The sequence below is a fragment of the Tinamus guttatus genome, unplaced genomic scaffold (genome assembly GCF_059628265.1).
Source record: "Tinamus guttatus ecotype Peru unplaced genomic scaffold, ASM5962826v1 Tinamus_guttatus_pri_ptg000077l, whole genome shotgun sequence".
Classification (NCBI taxonomy): Eukaryota; Metazoa; Chordata; class Aves; order Tinamiformes; family Tinamidae; genus Tinamus; species Tinamus guttatus.
The window spans coordinates 582,238-597,955 of record NW_028288611.1 but is presented as its reverse complement, the minus strand read 5'-3'; positions in this window follow the sequence as shown (position 1 = coordinate 597,955).

Genomic DNA, 15,718 nt, shown 5'->3' with positions numbered 1-15,718 from the left:
GAGGCATCGACATTGTCAATTATCACTGAATCGGCCCCTTCTTCCACTAATCTTACCATCCAGGACTGTGGTTTCTCCCCGGGTTGTTGTTTGTATTTGCTCAACAGATTTTTAATATCTTCAGGGGTAAAATCGGGTTAGTTCATCCTGTCGCACCACTTGTCCTGGCCCTGGCAGCACAACTTTCCTTCGTATTACCGGGGCAGCTCGCCTTTTTGGTTTGTCCTGTGATGGGCCCTTCTCCTCTGGTGTGGGGACTTCCTCATCTGATTCCCCAAAATCCCCATCCCAAGTTGCCGGATCCCCGTCACGGTCAATGACAATGGTCCGCACCCGGCTCCTCTTCTGCCCCGGTTTTCTCCCTCACCTGTTCTTTACCACTCGTATTGCGTACTGTGTCGCTCATTTAGCACATTTCTCCTCCAGGAGCTCCCTCTGATCATTCATCTCCAGCAGAGCCTGCCTCTGCACCACCTGGGTGGCTTGGACTGGCTGTAACTGCTCTTGGAGGAGCTGATTCTTCTCCTGTTCCTCCTTTAGCTGCCCTGCTAGAATCTTACATGCACACAGCAGAGCACCTCCCATCCGACCGGCATGTCCCAGTCAGACCGATTTCTTAGTATGGTCAGTGTCCCCAAACCGACTCCAATACTGTAACACCACCTGTCACGGAACGAGTGGGGGTGGGGGTGAGTGACACAATGCACTTCACTTGTGGGAAAGAAATAGGAATAGGTTTTATTGGTAATGACAATGGTTTCACGAGATTCTATGGCAAGGTCACTTATTAGTTACTGCATGGAGATTCAAGATAGATACACACAGAATTATCAAGGACACCCTCCCGTTGGGTCGCGAGGTTCAGATAGGACCCCCTTGCTTTCCAAACTCCTTCTGAGAGGAGTCTGGGTGCAGCTGGATCCAGTCCTAGTCCCAGACCTGGTCAACGGTTTATGTCTAAGGGATTTGTGCACAATTACAAAGTAAGGTTTACAAATTCAAAAAGAGAAAGGCGTGCTATAGTCACTTACCATGAATCTGTAGTGGGAAGGATCTCTTAACCTCGAGGAGTATCCTTGAGAGGCGTCCCTGCTCAAGGGGAGATTGCTGCCATGCAAGGAGAGCTCAATGGGCTCTTGGGTTGTCCCCGTATTTATGGAATAAGATGATTGACTGATAGTCATTCTTTCAATTCAGAAATGACTGTTGGCTGGTGTACTCACAGTTAGCCTCATCTCCCCATCAGGATAGGGCCATCAGGACTGTTATTGATGGTTAATGTCTGGGTGGGGGAAGAAATCAGGGAGGCAACTACCAGGATCAGATAATGTGGTAGTTAACACCTGAACAGGGCTATGTGTGAGAAGTCAGGATGAGATGGGGAAGGAGCATATCCATCACACCACCATGGAGTCCTTCTGGGTCCATTTTTCTGGAGATACCTGGGTGCAGATCTCCCATCGGTCCCATAGAGCATTCCATGGTTCTGGCCCCCATTCAGGGCATTCCCTCGGAGGCACAGCCTCCCTACAGTCACCAGTGCTGCTGGCAGTACTCCCGGAGAAGAACCACCGCATGTCGCACACACAATAAAGACCATAAACACAAACAGCACAAACACGATTTCTATCAAATGGCACAACCTCACCTACCTATGCACCCTACTAGTGAGTTCCACTTTTTCGATAGCCAATAAAGACCACAGACACAAACAGCACGAACAGTTTCTATCCAGTGGCACGACCTCACGTAGCTGTGCGCTCGCCTTGGTGAGTTCTACTGTTTAATTGCCGAATCCCATCCTCATCACCAATTATGTTCTGGATGGGCTCAGGATTCGGCAATAATCACACCAGAACGAGGTGACTACATCAAGCATTTATTCAGGTGAAAGCACATAAAAGAAGCAAAGTATGGATAACTGCTCACGAGGTGATACCTGCCGGCGGGATACTGGGCCCGAACATCCTCTCGAGCTGGCAGATCAGAGAGAGAGAGTTGCTGACCGGCTCCCGCGGAGACAGCATAGGCCTCACACTTAGGAGTTTCTCCTTCCCCTGCTCTCTCCTCACTGTCCTCTCTATGCCCGGTGCATGCTGGCACGTAGGGTCAGCCCGACCCAGATGCAGGCCAGGGGCTGGACAAACTCCGCCTTTATTTGCTCAACTCTCCCCCCTGATTGTGCAGGCGCACATACCAGTCGGGGGTCCCAGCCCTCAATTCCAGGGTCCTGCCTTCCTCCTCTTCTTCCTCTCTCTCGGGTGTTTGACCTTCAAAACTAGTTTAGAGCATGTCTGCGGTTATGTTGGCTACAAGTCCGGTCGAGCAGCCACGTTCAACAGGTTTTCGGAGGGGGCTGCCTGTGAACTGGGCTGAGCAGCTGTATCCGTGCTCCTTATCGCTCAGCCTAGGCAGGCAAACATCTTCTTTCTCAGGGTCTGGCCTCTGCTTCCCACGGGAGATTTTTATGACTCTACAGATCACAGAAATTTCCATCTCCAATACACCAGCTCAGACTTTCACAGGCTCCCTGCTCCTGAGTTAGCCTTTCTGCACTTCCAGCTGCTTGCCCTGAGCTCATCTCAGACTTGTATTTGTGGTGGTAAATATATTCTATCTTGCTTTGAGGATATATGAACTGTGAAGATGTAAGGTTGTGGGTCTGTCAGATTCCCATCTCTGTGAACCACCTTAGTTTGTGTTTGACAGACTTTCAAGATAGTTGGCTTATGCTCATGAGCTCAGTGAACTTTGCACCCAAACCTCAGGCCAGAGGTTTAATGTAAATATTGTGTTCAGTTCTAACCATGACTTTGGGTGAACTTAAGCACTTTATTTGGGAATATAGGAATTCAGGAACTCAAGTCCAAAGCATGATACTGAAAATACCTGCCTGGAGGCACCTAGGGTTAATAGACATTTGACTTTTTTTCACTTTAACTCTTCGTCCAGAGTTGCTCAGTATAAGTGCGTCAGTATGAAACAGTATGTCAAGTCATTATAAAAAGACCTGAGTTCTGGATTTTAGTCACAAATGTCTCCATTTCAGATAAAACTGGTAAAATACAGGAACAATAATGGAAACAGGAACCAGAACTGTGTTTCTTGCAAAATGCAAATGTAAGCACTCCACCTTTCTCAGGGAACATTTAGCAAATTCTGCACAGTGATACAATTTCCCCAGGAGGGGTGAAAGGGCTCCTATCGCACCTCCCATCCCAGCCTATTACCAGATTAGGTAACCTCCATCTTCTGGAGAGTGAGAAAAGAAGGATTAAGGTATTCTGAGATGAGGAAAGGATTGAGTCTGTTTCCCTTGAGTGCTCTCAATGCTTTTGAAGGGCACAGCATAAGTTCTGTCTACATTTTAAAAGAAAAAAAAAGGAGTCCTGCCCTAGTTCTTCAGAGACATATACTGTCCAGTGAGAGTCCTGGCTCTGCATACTAAGTGGATAAGAGAAATTTCTTTCTTGCAGCCCTGAGTGAAGGGCAAGATTGAAGATATACAATATCCTTTGATTTCTTTTCTAGTGAGCTCCTGTTGCCTCTATGCCAACTGACGTAAGGTAGCTCCTGTGTTGCCTGACAACGGCAATCGACTCCGTCCGCCGAGGCGGCCAAGCACGTCCAACCCGCACCTGGGCCAAAGAGCACAGACACCAATATGGGGATGCTGCAAATGGAGTTTCTTGATGGGTAACAAGGTGTTATATAGCTAAGGTTTACAACGTCACATCCGTCTGCTTACATCATAGACTAAACACTATTGGCTATTAGGGGCCCTATCTTGCCGTACAGCGTGATAACTTCCGGCCGCCGGACCCTAACTATCTGCAACACTCCTGGCTCAGCTTTCTCCTTGGGTTTTGGTATCATCCTAAGATGCCTAATTTTGCATGGACAATTTACATACAACTACTTCTGGGTTCTAGCTTTCATGCTGGGTAACAGATGTTTGAAAGGCACTTTCTGAGCATTTAGCTTGTAAAAATCCAGGTTGAATGTTTGAAATGGACCAAGCCCAGAGTATGGGAATACGGAAATTTCCCTCTTTTCTGTCAGTCTCTTCAGCTTCTCCTGCCCTTCTCAGAATCACAGAATCACAGAATACTTAAGGTTGGAAGAGACTTCTAGAGATCATCTAGTCCAACCCCCCTGCTCCAGCAGGGACACCTAGAGCACGTGGCACAGGGTGGCGTCCGGGCAGGTTTGGAAGATCTCCAGAGAAGGAGACTCCAGAACCATTCTGGGTAGCCTATTCCAGGGCTCTGTCACCCTCACAGGAAAGAAGTTCTTCCTCATATGGAGGTGGAACTTCCTGTGTTTCATCTTGCACCCGTTACCCCTTGTCCTGTCACCGGCCACCATGGAGAAGAGTTTGACCCCATCCTCCCTACATTCACCCTAAAGGTACTTATACATATTGATCAGATCTCCTCTCAATCTTCTCTTCTCTAGGCTAAACAGGCCCAGCTCACTTAGTCTTTCCTCATAAGATAGATGCTCCAGTCCCTTAATCATCTTTGTGGCTCTCCGCTGGACCCTCTCTAGAAGCTCCACGTACCTCTTGTACTGGGGAGCCCAGAACTGCCCACAATACTCCAGGTGCGGCCTCACCAGAGCTGAGTAGAGGGGCAGGATCCCCTCCTTCGACCTGCTGGCAATGCTCCTCCTCATGCAGGCCAGGATCCCATTGGCCTTCTTGGCCACGAGGGCACATTGCTGACTCATGGTTAACCTGTTGTCAACAAGGACTCCCAAATCCCTCTCCATGGAGCTGCTTTCCAGCAGGTCAACCCCTAATCTGTACTGGTGCCTGGGGTTATTCCTCCCCAGGTGCAGGACCCTGCACTTGTCCTTGTTGAACCTCATAAGGTTCCTCTCTGCCCAACTCTCCATATTGTCTAGGTCTCTGAATGGCAGCACAGCCCTTGGGAGTGTCGGCCACTCCTCCCAGTTTGGTGTCATCTGCAAACTTGCTGAGGGTGCACTCTGTGCCCTCGTCCAAGTCATTGATGAACAAGTTGAAGAGCACCAGGCCCAGTATTGACCCCTGTGGGACACTCCTGGCCTCAGGCCTCCAACCAGACTCGGCCCCATTTATCATCATCCTCTGGGCTCTGCCATCCAGCCAGGCCTCAAATCCACCTCACTGTCCACTCGTCCAGTCCACAATTCCTGAGCTTCTCTATGAGGATGTTATGGGAGACGGTGTCAAAAGCCTTGCTGAAATCAAGGTTGACAACATCCACGGCTCTCCCATCATCCAGCCAGCCGGTCATCTCATCGTAGAAGGTTCATCAGACACGACTTTCCCTTGGTGAATCCATGCTGACTACTCCTGATCACCTTCTTTTCCTTGACATGCCTAGAGATGGTCTCTAGGATGAGCTGCTCCATCACCTTCCCAGGGACGGAGGTGAGGCTGTCCGGCCTGTAGTTTCCCGGCCTCCCTCTTGCCTTTTTTGAAGACTGGAGTGATGTTGGCTTTCTTGATGTTGGCTTTTTCCCACCATCTCCTGCTGCACAGCAGAACTGTAGCCAAGGGCGTGGCCCCAGCAGTAGTCCCTTGTGCTCTCCCGATTTTTCCCCTCATGTTCACGCTCTTCACTCCCAGTGAGGGCAGGGGCAAACGCACCAGCCTCTCCTTACTCATTTGCATGCACCCTTCCTATTGGCTAAAAGGCAGTGGTTTCACAGTGATGTCACACAGGGAAGGCATATACGAAGCCTGCCGCGTGCTCCCATTGGCTGCTCCAGAATAAATCCCTCGCTACATTAAAGATGGATGCAAAGGGGAGGTGGCTGCGCTGCCCAGCACTTGGAGGGCCACAGAGCAGCACGAACGCGCTTGCTCGTGCTCAGCCCAGAGCAGTTACTGCCGAAAGATCTTTGCTCCCACTGGGCAATGGGCACTGCCCTTGCAGGAGCTTTGGGGCACTGTGGGTGTGGGGTATCTGTGGGTATCACAAGGGCAGAGGCCTGGCTGGAAGCAAGCAAGGACTGTTTCTTCACTTTCAGAAGAGGCTTCAATTCTAAAGAATGCACAAGCTTGATATTTATAACCCATCACATATGTGCATGGCTCTGTCGAGGGCAGAGATTAATAGAAACAAGTCTCCCTCAGAGACTTGCATGAGCTGTGATAGGATGAGAAATCATCTAATGTATGAATGACTAAGGGGTAGTTTAAGAAAATCAGTATTTATATTCATATTTACAGAATAAAGTGGTAAATAGATAGATGGACTGAATGCTCTCTATGGAAGTGTAACTGTTTGAATCTATAAACATGGAGAGATCAGACTACGATCCCCTTTCTTATGTGCTGTCAAGTCAATGCTAGCTAAGCACACGTCGAGTAAGAGCACCATAAATAACGAATTACTTAAAAAAAGAGGGCCTTACAGGGCATCTTCTGGCTCTACTCCATGGTATCATCACTGAACCAGGCCCAATACCCTACTTTCCAGGAAAACAACCCATTAAGAGATGTTAGGAGCCTCTTCTCCCATGTATGAATTAGAGCGCCATCATGATATTCTATACTGCTGGCAATGGGATATAGCTGTTTGCTTATGCTAAATCTGGGGCACACTCCGCTTTTCTTCCCTCCTCCCATATTCAGGAACTGTGGGGCCCTCTCCAAGGAGAGAGAGTGTTGGAGCTTAACTCTACTCCTTGGCATATATGTCCTTTTTGTCCAGTGGACTTATTATTTTAGGCTCTTTTCTGAATCAGCAAGATGTAATTGAGTCTTCACAGCTTTCATTTTCCTGAAAAAAAAAGCAATATCATAAGTGGAGTTAGTGGATATATCTCCTGCTCTAATACCAGTGTAGCAGGTACCTTTATGAACAACTCATAGAATCATGCTGTTGCCCATGTAGATCTGATCCCTGACACTGCCCCTGATCATTAATTGTAGTCACTGCTTTGTCCTTAGAAATTAATAAAAGAGTTAGAGCTCTTGATTAATAAAATAAAAATTAATAAAAAAGAATTAGAGAGAGTCTAAAAGACTAAAGTACAAGATCCAAAGTCATTTTTCCATTTAAAATGATATTACACATATAAGGTGAAGTTGCCCATTATCACAGCCCTTGAGTTTCTTTGAAGTTTGGTCTCATCTACAGCATAGCTCCTGCAGTATCAAAAAGGAGATTTGACCCACTGTTTGATGAGAGGAAGAGCATCGCAGCTAAGTCTTGTATCGCAACATGGTCTATTTTGTGAAAGCTTCTCACCTTAGCCCTGACTAGTCAAATTCTGCACTGAGCAAAGCTCAAGGTGATGACTGAAGACTCACTTTTACATAGCTGAACTTTTCATAATCAGAGATGGATTTGGAATAAAATTATTTTTGCATTATTTATTACATTGCCATAAACAATAAAAACCATGCTGTATCCCTCATAGTTGAAAAAAATATGGACAGAGGAATGGATATAATCCATTTGTTGTTTTGGGGGCAGAAGTCACAAAGCCATGCAATGTGTCCCTGAGTTCTGGATTTTGCATTTGGATGTCTTTGGTTGCTGTCTAAAATTGCACATAGGCAGACAACTTGCTGCTAAATTGAAAGATACTCATTTGTATGAAATATACTGCCGACACCTTGCTGCCAGGAAGCAATAGTTAGTTAGTAGAGGTAAAAAACACAGACATTTGATCAGAACATGTCTTTCATCACAGCTATGTAGCCATGTAACAAAGCAACGTGATGAGGATGGTTTAAAGAAGATATAACAGTAGCCAACATGCACATTTTCACTGTTCACACATTCCTGGAAGTGAATCTTTACAGTGTTGATCCTAAAGAATTGTATAACAATCAGTAAATGCAAAGTACAAGCAATGTAAGCCCAAATGGCTCTGCCACAGGTGAGAACGCATGGGTTTCCTGAATATGAAAATATTTTTGTTTACCCGGGTTTCTCTAAGGTATAAGTTTGTGATTTCTCTATCACTTGATCGAGAATTATGTTACTTAAAGACACTTGCGCCCCAACTCAGCAAACATTACATGCCAGAATCACTATTATCATGAATAGACTCATTAATTTGTAAGATCAAGATTGTGACCATTTAGAGTGCTTTGTCAGTATGAAAGGGACCAGAAACTGTACAGAAATTCTTTGCTTTACATCACTGCAAGGGTGGAAAAGAGATCTAGGTTGCTACTTTATTAGGAAAATTAGTTTGTTTTTAACTGGAACATTCTGACTACCACAGAATAAAACCTTGGTAAAGACAAGGCATCTTATTGTTTTCACACATTGTAGTGGTTTGTGTTAAAGACAGGGGGGAAATCTAAGGCTATGGTAATCTGCCTCATGTTAAAAATAGAAGCTGGGTTGTCTTCAGCAAGATTTTACCTTCTTTATCTTCTGTTTGTTATTAAGTCTCAAGTTTTTGGCACATGAACAAGTCACTGCAAGCACAATGTGGGTACTGTTGAGTTAGCAACTCATGGTAAGTATCCTAATGAGTGATAGTGATACTCTTCCAGGATCTTATTCCCTAATGGTAGCAGGACTTACTAGAGAGTCCTAGTAAGATTGCACTTACTAGAGAGCGTGGCATATGAAGAGCAAGTACAAAGTGGCTAAGCTAACTCAAAGCTCTGTGGTAATAAGCTCATGCAGCAAATTCGCAGTATAGGTGAGCTTGCAGAAGATTTTTCCCATTGAAGACAAAACAAGAGTTGAAACCTGCCATGGAACTGTCCGCAACACAGTCTAGGTTATCTCTCTGCTTACGCTATTCACCATTCTTTTGACTGAAGAAAAAGCATTAAGATGTCAGACACAATTTGCTATAAGCAATTGTTCATTAAAACAGTGCCTGCTATATTGCTACATTTTAACTGTCAAAAATCAATTAATTAAGAAACTTTCCTTAGGCAGTGTAATCCTTTTATTTTAGGAAATAACAAAGAGCTCCTTTGCAACTGCTGAAGAGTGAGGAGAAGGTAGCAGCTCCTCCCTTTTCTTTTGTTGAGGTTTTTGATGGAAATTTAGAGCCTCCTCTGATTTACAGGATCTTGGGTATTCCCAATGGTAGGAATAAGTATATGCAGGTAGTATTCAAATATTGCAAGTACTGCTAACAAAGGTAAGTATGTGTAAATCTTTAAGAAAATACTGAGATGCTTTCAAGAATACCTTGTATCTTTTTGTTGGACTTGGACAGCTACTGAAAAAGCGATGCTTTAAACTTGCTTCCAAATTATGAATGGAATCAGATAGGTGTATATTAATTGAATTCAAAAGCAAGAAGAATACTGCTGACATGATGCAGAGATGTAGTATCCTGCCCCAAGATTGGAATTTTTTCTGCATTTCTGGTCATTGCATGCACTGCAATATTTTTAATGTTTTTTTTCTTCCTCTTCCAGAATCCAATAACTAGGAGTAGTAACACTTGTCCACAGCAGAGAGGTGTTGTGAGGTTTTATGAATGTTCTGCACTGAGAAAATGTAAACACTATAAAATATAGGAAGCTGGACTGTCAATCCAGGGAACACCAAATTAAACAGCCTCCTCCCTATTCAAGCATTTAGCTATGTCAACAGCTACTGGGAAGTCTTGTGCACCTGTAGCTCTACATGAAAATCGAATGAATTCTGAAGTTGAGACTGTTAACTTGGGTGCTCACCTATCAAATTACACTTTTAAAATTCAGGCAAAGAGAGTTGAAAATGTAGAGCTTATATTTTCCTGCCATGTAACATATAATTCATCTTTTCTGCTCCTCTATGTCTGCATTTTAGGCATTCTCTTGCTTTCAGGGATAATTTATAGGTGGCTGAAGTCTGCTTCAGAGCATGCAGTAATATTAATACAAGCTGACTACACAATGTCTAGCTTGAAGCTGGGTTGTTGCAAGAGTCCTGAAGCTCAATATTTTTTCCCCTTTCAATCCTGCTATTGCTCTTACAGGTTCCCTTACTGGGCCCATTCTAAGATCCTTTTCTGGTTTTAGTTTGTACTAATGAGCTTTTTTATACACAAGTTTACTTTAGTGCAGATGGTATTTGTCTACAGCCAGAAACACTTCCCAAAAAGCACCATAGCTAAATAAATAAGTTCAAAAAGCATCTTAATGGAAATAAACAGTCAAATAAAATATTGCTTGGGTCAAAACAGAGATTAGCAAATATCAATCCCTATGAACACCATAAACTGGTCGCTTTTCCCTTCCCTTGTCTTAGTTTTAAAAATTTTGATCTAGCACACAAATACAAAAAATAGAAAATTGATTTCATGATTATACATATATGATTTAATGAGACTTGGTAACCCGGTCTGCCAACACCTGTGCTGCATTAAAAACGGGATATTGTGCGTCTCTCTAAACTGTACCAGATAAAAACGTTCCCTCAGTGTACAGAGTACTTTGCTTTCCAAGAATGTCCTTCTACCAAGGACAGTGGAGAATCCCTTGAGAAAAACTGTCTATGCTTTTTCCATATAGGTATAATATCTTCTTTGCCTGCAGGCTGTTAATTTAATTTGACTTAATCTTATTTTTGCATGAAAAAAATAGTAATAAAGCACACTGTTGATACTTCATGATAGCCATAATTTTTATAAATATGTCACAGTCTCTTAGAAGGAACAAAGGAAGGAAACAGAAGTGAACTGTTTTCATTATAGCTGAAAGAAGTACAGTGTAATGTTAATGAACAGATCATCACACACATTTTTTCCTATGAAGATCCCATGTACTTGTTTGTCTTAGAGTGTTTTAAGAGCAGGCATTCATCCCTTAGCCTTGAAGACTTTATATCAAGATTTGGCTCCTGCATTTTATACTTTTGAGAAGAACGAGAGATTTAAATGCAATAAATAATATTAATATCATTGCAAAAGTGAGGGACTGCTGCTAACGTGTACTGCCACCAAATGGTCAGTTAAATGAAAAGCATCAGTTTCACCTATACACTAAACCAAAGAATCAGTATTCCCAGAAATGACTTAAGCAGCCTGATAGAAGAATATATGTCTAACTCATATATTAATACAGTGAATATTGTACTTAGTACCTGAGGAACAGAAATTAGAAAATTAGGTGTTTCAGATTTGAAGAGGAATTATCACTGGATTAAGTAAAAAATAACTAACCTTTTGAAACCCCTTTCCTTCTTTTTTGATTCTAATCTGCGCTATGTTTTGCCCTCACCACGACAGTTGAACATATGCTGTCAGAATCGGGGTGCTCTCCCCTTGCTGGTACACCAAGGATCCTTCTTTTTCTCTTTTAATACTTTCCTGCCGTTTTTGTCCAACAAATCAATTGGCATTAACTTGCCAGGGATATACTGTCCTTTTGTCAGGGCAAAGAAAGAAAAGAAAATAAACAAATTATGCCTCCTTTCCAGGTTATATGTCTTTGCCTGTTAAATCTATGTACTTGTCAACTTCAAGTATTTCTTCAAGACTTGCTTCTTGTGCAAAGATTGCAAGAAATTGCCATTGGGCTAATGGCTGATTACAGAGCCACAGCAGACTGCTGCTATGCATTTTCTTATATATCATAAAGGGCCCTGTGCACAATTCAGAGCTGTTACTCAGTGAGTGGTGCTGGCCTACAGTAACCAGTGACCCTGTTGCCCATGTTGCCTTGTTTATGCCACTTCTGCATTTGCTATGTTCACTTGTTATGCTGTCTCCTAAATTACATTGCAAGTTCTAGAGAGCAAAGTCTGTATCTTCTTATATGCTTATGTAGGGTTAAGCACAGCAGGACCCTGATTGGGACATCTGGGTATTATTATAAAACAAACAAACAAAAAAAGAATCATACCAATAGTAAATAGCTTAAAAAAAAGGAACAAAACATATGGTCAGATTTTGGCTTTTGCAGCATGGGAATGTAAGAAGCCCATCACCTTTCCCATGGTCTCATGCACAGACTGTCCTAATTTTGTATCTTGGGCTGAATTGATCATGTGAAAGACACATGATCACAAAGTCTGACTTATTTGGGGTAAGGGCTACTCTTCTGAAGTATTTAGAGCTCTGAGGGACTTCCAGGTATTGCCACAGTATGATATAGTGCTACCACTGGTTCTGAAACCATGCAATGAGATGTAAAGGTGAAGCCTCACCGAAAATGTTCTTCTACACTACACACTGAGTGCTGAGTTTATGAAAGAGCAGCACTCTGTCTGCTTGCCAGAATCACAGAGTAGTTAAAACCTTCAGCTGGTTTCACCAGAACCATGTCTTTCCTTTTGCCCTGAACAGTATTTATTTAACAACAGGTAAAGGTGAATTGGCTCCAGAACAGACTGAGAAGATTGCCTTTGGCATCAATTCCTCAGTCTTCAAGTTAGGCTGGGATGAGAACTAGGTAAACAGGGATGTGGTAAATGGAGAGAAGATCGATACCAAACTGGGTGGAGTGGCCGACACTCCCAAGGGCTGTGCTGCCATTCAGAGACCTAGACAATATGGAGAGTTGGGCAGAGAGGAACCTTATGAGGTTCAACAAGGACAAGTGCAGGGTCCTGCACCTGGGGAGGAATAACCCCAGGCACCAGTACAGATTAGGGGTTGACCTGCTGGAAAGCAGCTCCATGGAGAGGGATTTGGGAGTCCTTGTTGACAACAGGTTAACCATGAGTCAGCAATGTGCCCTCGTGGCCAAGAAGGCCAATGGGATCCTGGCCTGCATGAGGAGGAGCATTGCCAGCAGGTCGAAGGAGGGGATCCTGCCCCTCTACTCAGCTCTGGTGAGGCCGCACCTGGAGTATTGTGGGCAGTTCTGGGCTCCCCAGTACAAGAGGTACGTGGAGCTTCTAGAGAGGGTCCAGCGGAGAGCCACAAAGATGATTAAGGGACTGGAGCATCTATCTTATGAGGAAAGACTAAGTGAGCTGGGCCTGTTTAGCCTAGAGAAGAGAAGATTGAGAGGAGATCTGATCAATATGTATAAGTACCTTTAGGGTGAATGTAGGGAGGATGGGGTCAAACTCTTCTCCATGGTGGCCGGTGACAGGACAAGGGGTAACGGGTGCAAGATGAAACACAGGAAGTTCCACCTCCATATGAGGAAGAACTTCTTTCCTGTGAGGGTGACAGAGCCCTGGAATAGGCTACCCAGAATGGTTCTGGAGTCTCCTTCTCTGGAGATCTTCCAAACCTGCCCGGACGCCACCCTGTGCCACGTGCTCTAGGTGTCCCTGCTGGAGCAGGGGGGTTGGACTAGATGATCTCTAGAAGTCTCTTCCAACCTTAAGTATTCTGTGATTCTGTGATGATGGGCAAAGCACTGAGATTGCTGGCAATTCCAGAGAAGGGATGAGACTAGCTTGGTATGATGCATTTTTATCTATAAATCTCTTTTACCCTTATTATGCACAGGGTAATTTGTAAAGATGAAGTTAACTTTTAATGAAAGGAAATGCTGAAACATGAATACCTGTGGCCTTAAGACAGGTTTGGTTATGCCGAAACCAAGCTCTGGTATGCTGCTCCAGCTGCTCAGTCACAAAATTAGAAGTGAGTGAAAAAAAAAATGCTAATGCATTTACCTAAGCATCTGAGCACACCTTATATTTTGTAGACTTATAAAAGAAAGTTAATTCCTTTCAATTAAAGAGAGTTAGGAAAAAATATATCCTGGAGGACAAGACATAACTAATATTGAGATCTTATCCTATACTTGTCTGTGGCAACAACATAGAGTTAAAAAAAATTAAGGAGAGACTTTATGAAATCATGGAAAAAATATTGTCTGTTTGCATATCCTCTGGAAAAATTATCACTATGATGGTTCAGGATTAATCAGAGTTCTGACATTGTTTTTAAGAAAGCCAAATATCAGTGACAATAAAACAACAATCATTGTACATAAAATGATTACCTGAAATAGTTACAACTAATATATGCCCTCAGATTATCTTCCAGAACTTTGGTGTCCATCCTACTCCACATTCAACACTTCTGCAGCTAAAAACACATGCCTAAGCACCAGAACCTTCTCCATATTGATTTATGGTCATTGCCTAAAATCTTGGGGAAATAAAGCCTCCCAGAGAGGACAATAGGTTTTCTTTACAAAACATATGTGCTGAATTTCCATGTTTTTACTCTTCTCTGTCAGTTTTACTCAAGATGCATTGCAAGTTAATCACTTTCTCATTTTTTACATATGAGCATCAGCCATGCTAGCAAATAGTCATTTCTAGAGCTCATGAAATAACAAAGTGATTTTATTTTAAATGAGGAAAAAGTAAAAGAAGAAGAAGAAGAAAAAGCAGAACAGAAAGACGGCGAGGAAGAAAAAAGTAGAAAGCTGAAAATGAAAGAGTCGTTCCAGACAAACTGGATCTGCATTTGCAATACCCTTGCTTCAGGGTATTTGGATGTATCCACAGTTTTGATTCAGGCTATGAGAGAGACAGAACCCAACTGTAAAATTCTAAGTGAGATCTGAGCAATGCTTAGAGTGTATTTGGATATAGAGTTTTGGCTGACCTATTTAAAGGATGATATTGTGCAAGAGATTACTCCATAATCTAGGTGATTGCCAAGACATATTTAATAGGAAAAAATATCCAAGACCTAAACGTTTTAACCAGTGGAGAATATATGGCTCTTTTTTTTTTTTTTCCCATGAAGACTGAAGAAAAAGGATTATATACCACATTGTATAATCTTTCAGATATCTCCCTGAAAAAGAAGTCATAATCCTTCTAGGAAAAAAAAAAAAAAAAAAAAAAAAGCAGAGGCTGTTATAGGATTTTTTTCTATAAAACAAGATAGATGTACAGAGTTACAGCAAAAACTGTGAAGATTTATTTTACAGTAAGCTCCGATTAGTTAGCTACTGCCTAATGATGTGATTAGGCTACTTCGTCTTATAGAGGATCAGAAACCTCCTGCCCCTGATTACTGTGCTTTATTCAGTTTTTCAGCTCTTTCAGTTCTTCCTTTGGCTTCTCATTAAGACACAGGAAGGTTCAGCTACTGTTACTATAGCCTTGAGGTCCATTTAAAACACTGAATTCAAACTCGAATGCTTTAAGAAACACCTTATTCTATTCACTGAGCAACAGAATGACAAATTATCAAAGGAAAAGCATCATCTAAATACTGGGTATGAATTAGCATTGTAATCTATCCTCTGCTTTTTTGTTTGTGGCATGGAGAAGTATCACCCATTTTAAGAATTACAGAATCACAGAATGGTTGAGGTTGGAATGGACTCCTAGAGATCTAGTCCAATCCCCCTGCTCAAGCAGGGACACCTAGAGCACGTGGCACAGGGTGGCGTCCAGGCAGGTTTGGAAGATCTCCAGAGAAGGAGACTCCAGAACCATTCTGGGTAGCCTATTCCAGGGCTCTGTCACCCTCACAGGAAAGAAGTTCTTCCTCATATGGAGGTGGAACTTCCTGTGTTTCATCTTGCATCCGTTACCCCTCGTCCTGTCACTGGCCACCACGGAGAAGAGCCTGGCCCCATCCTCTTTACGTTCTCCTCTCAGATATTTGTACATGTTGATAAGATCCCCTCTCAATCTTCTTTTCTCCAGACTAAACAGGCCCAGCTTGCTTAGTCTTTCCTCATATGATAGATGCTCCAGTCCCTTAATCATCTTCATTGCTCTTAACTAGTTAATTGCTATTAAAGTGCATTGATAAGGTCAAATAGAGCTTTGTGTAACAAGAATGACCTTGAGCATGAATGAGTCTTTTCCTGATG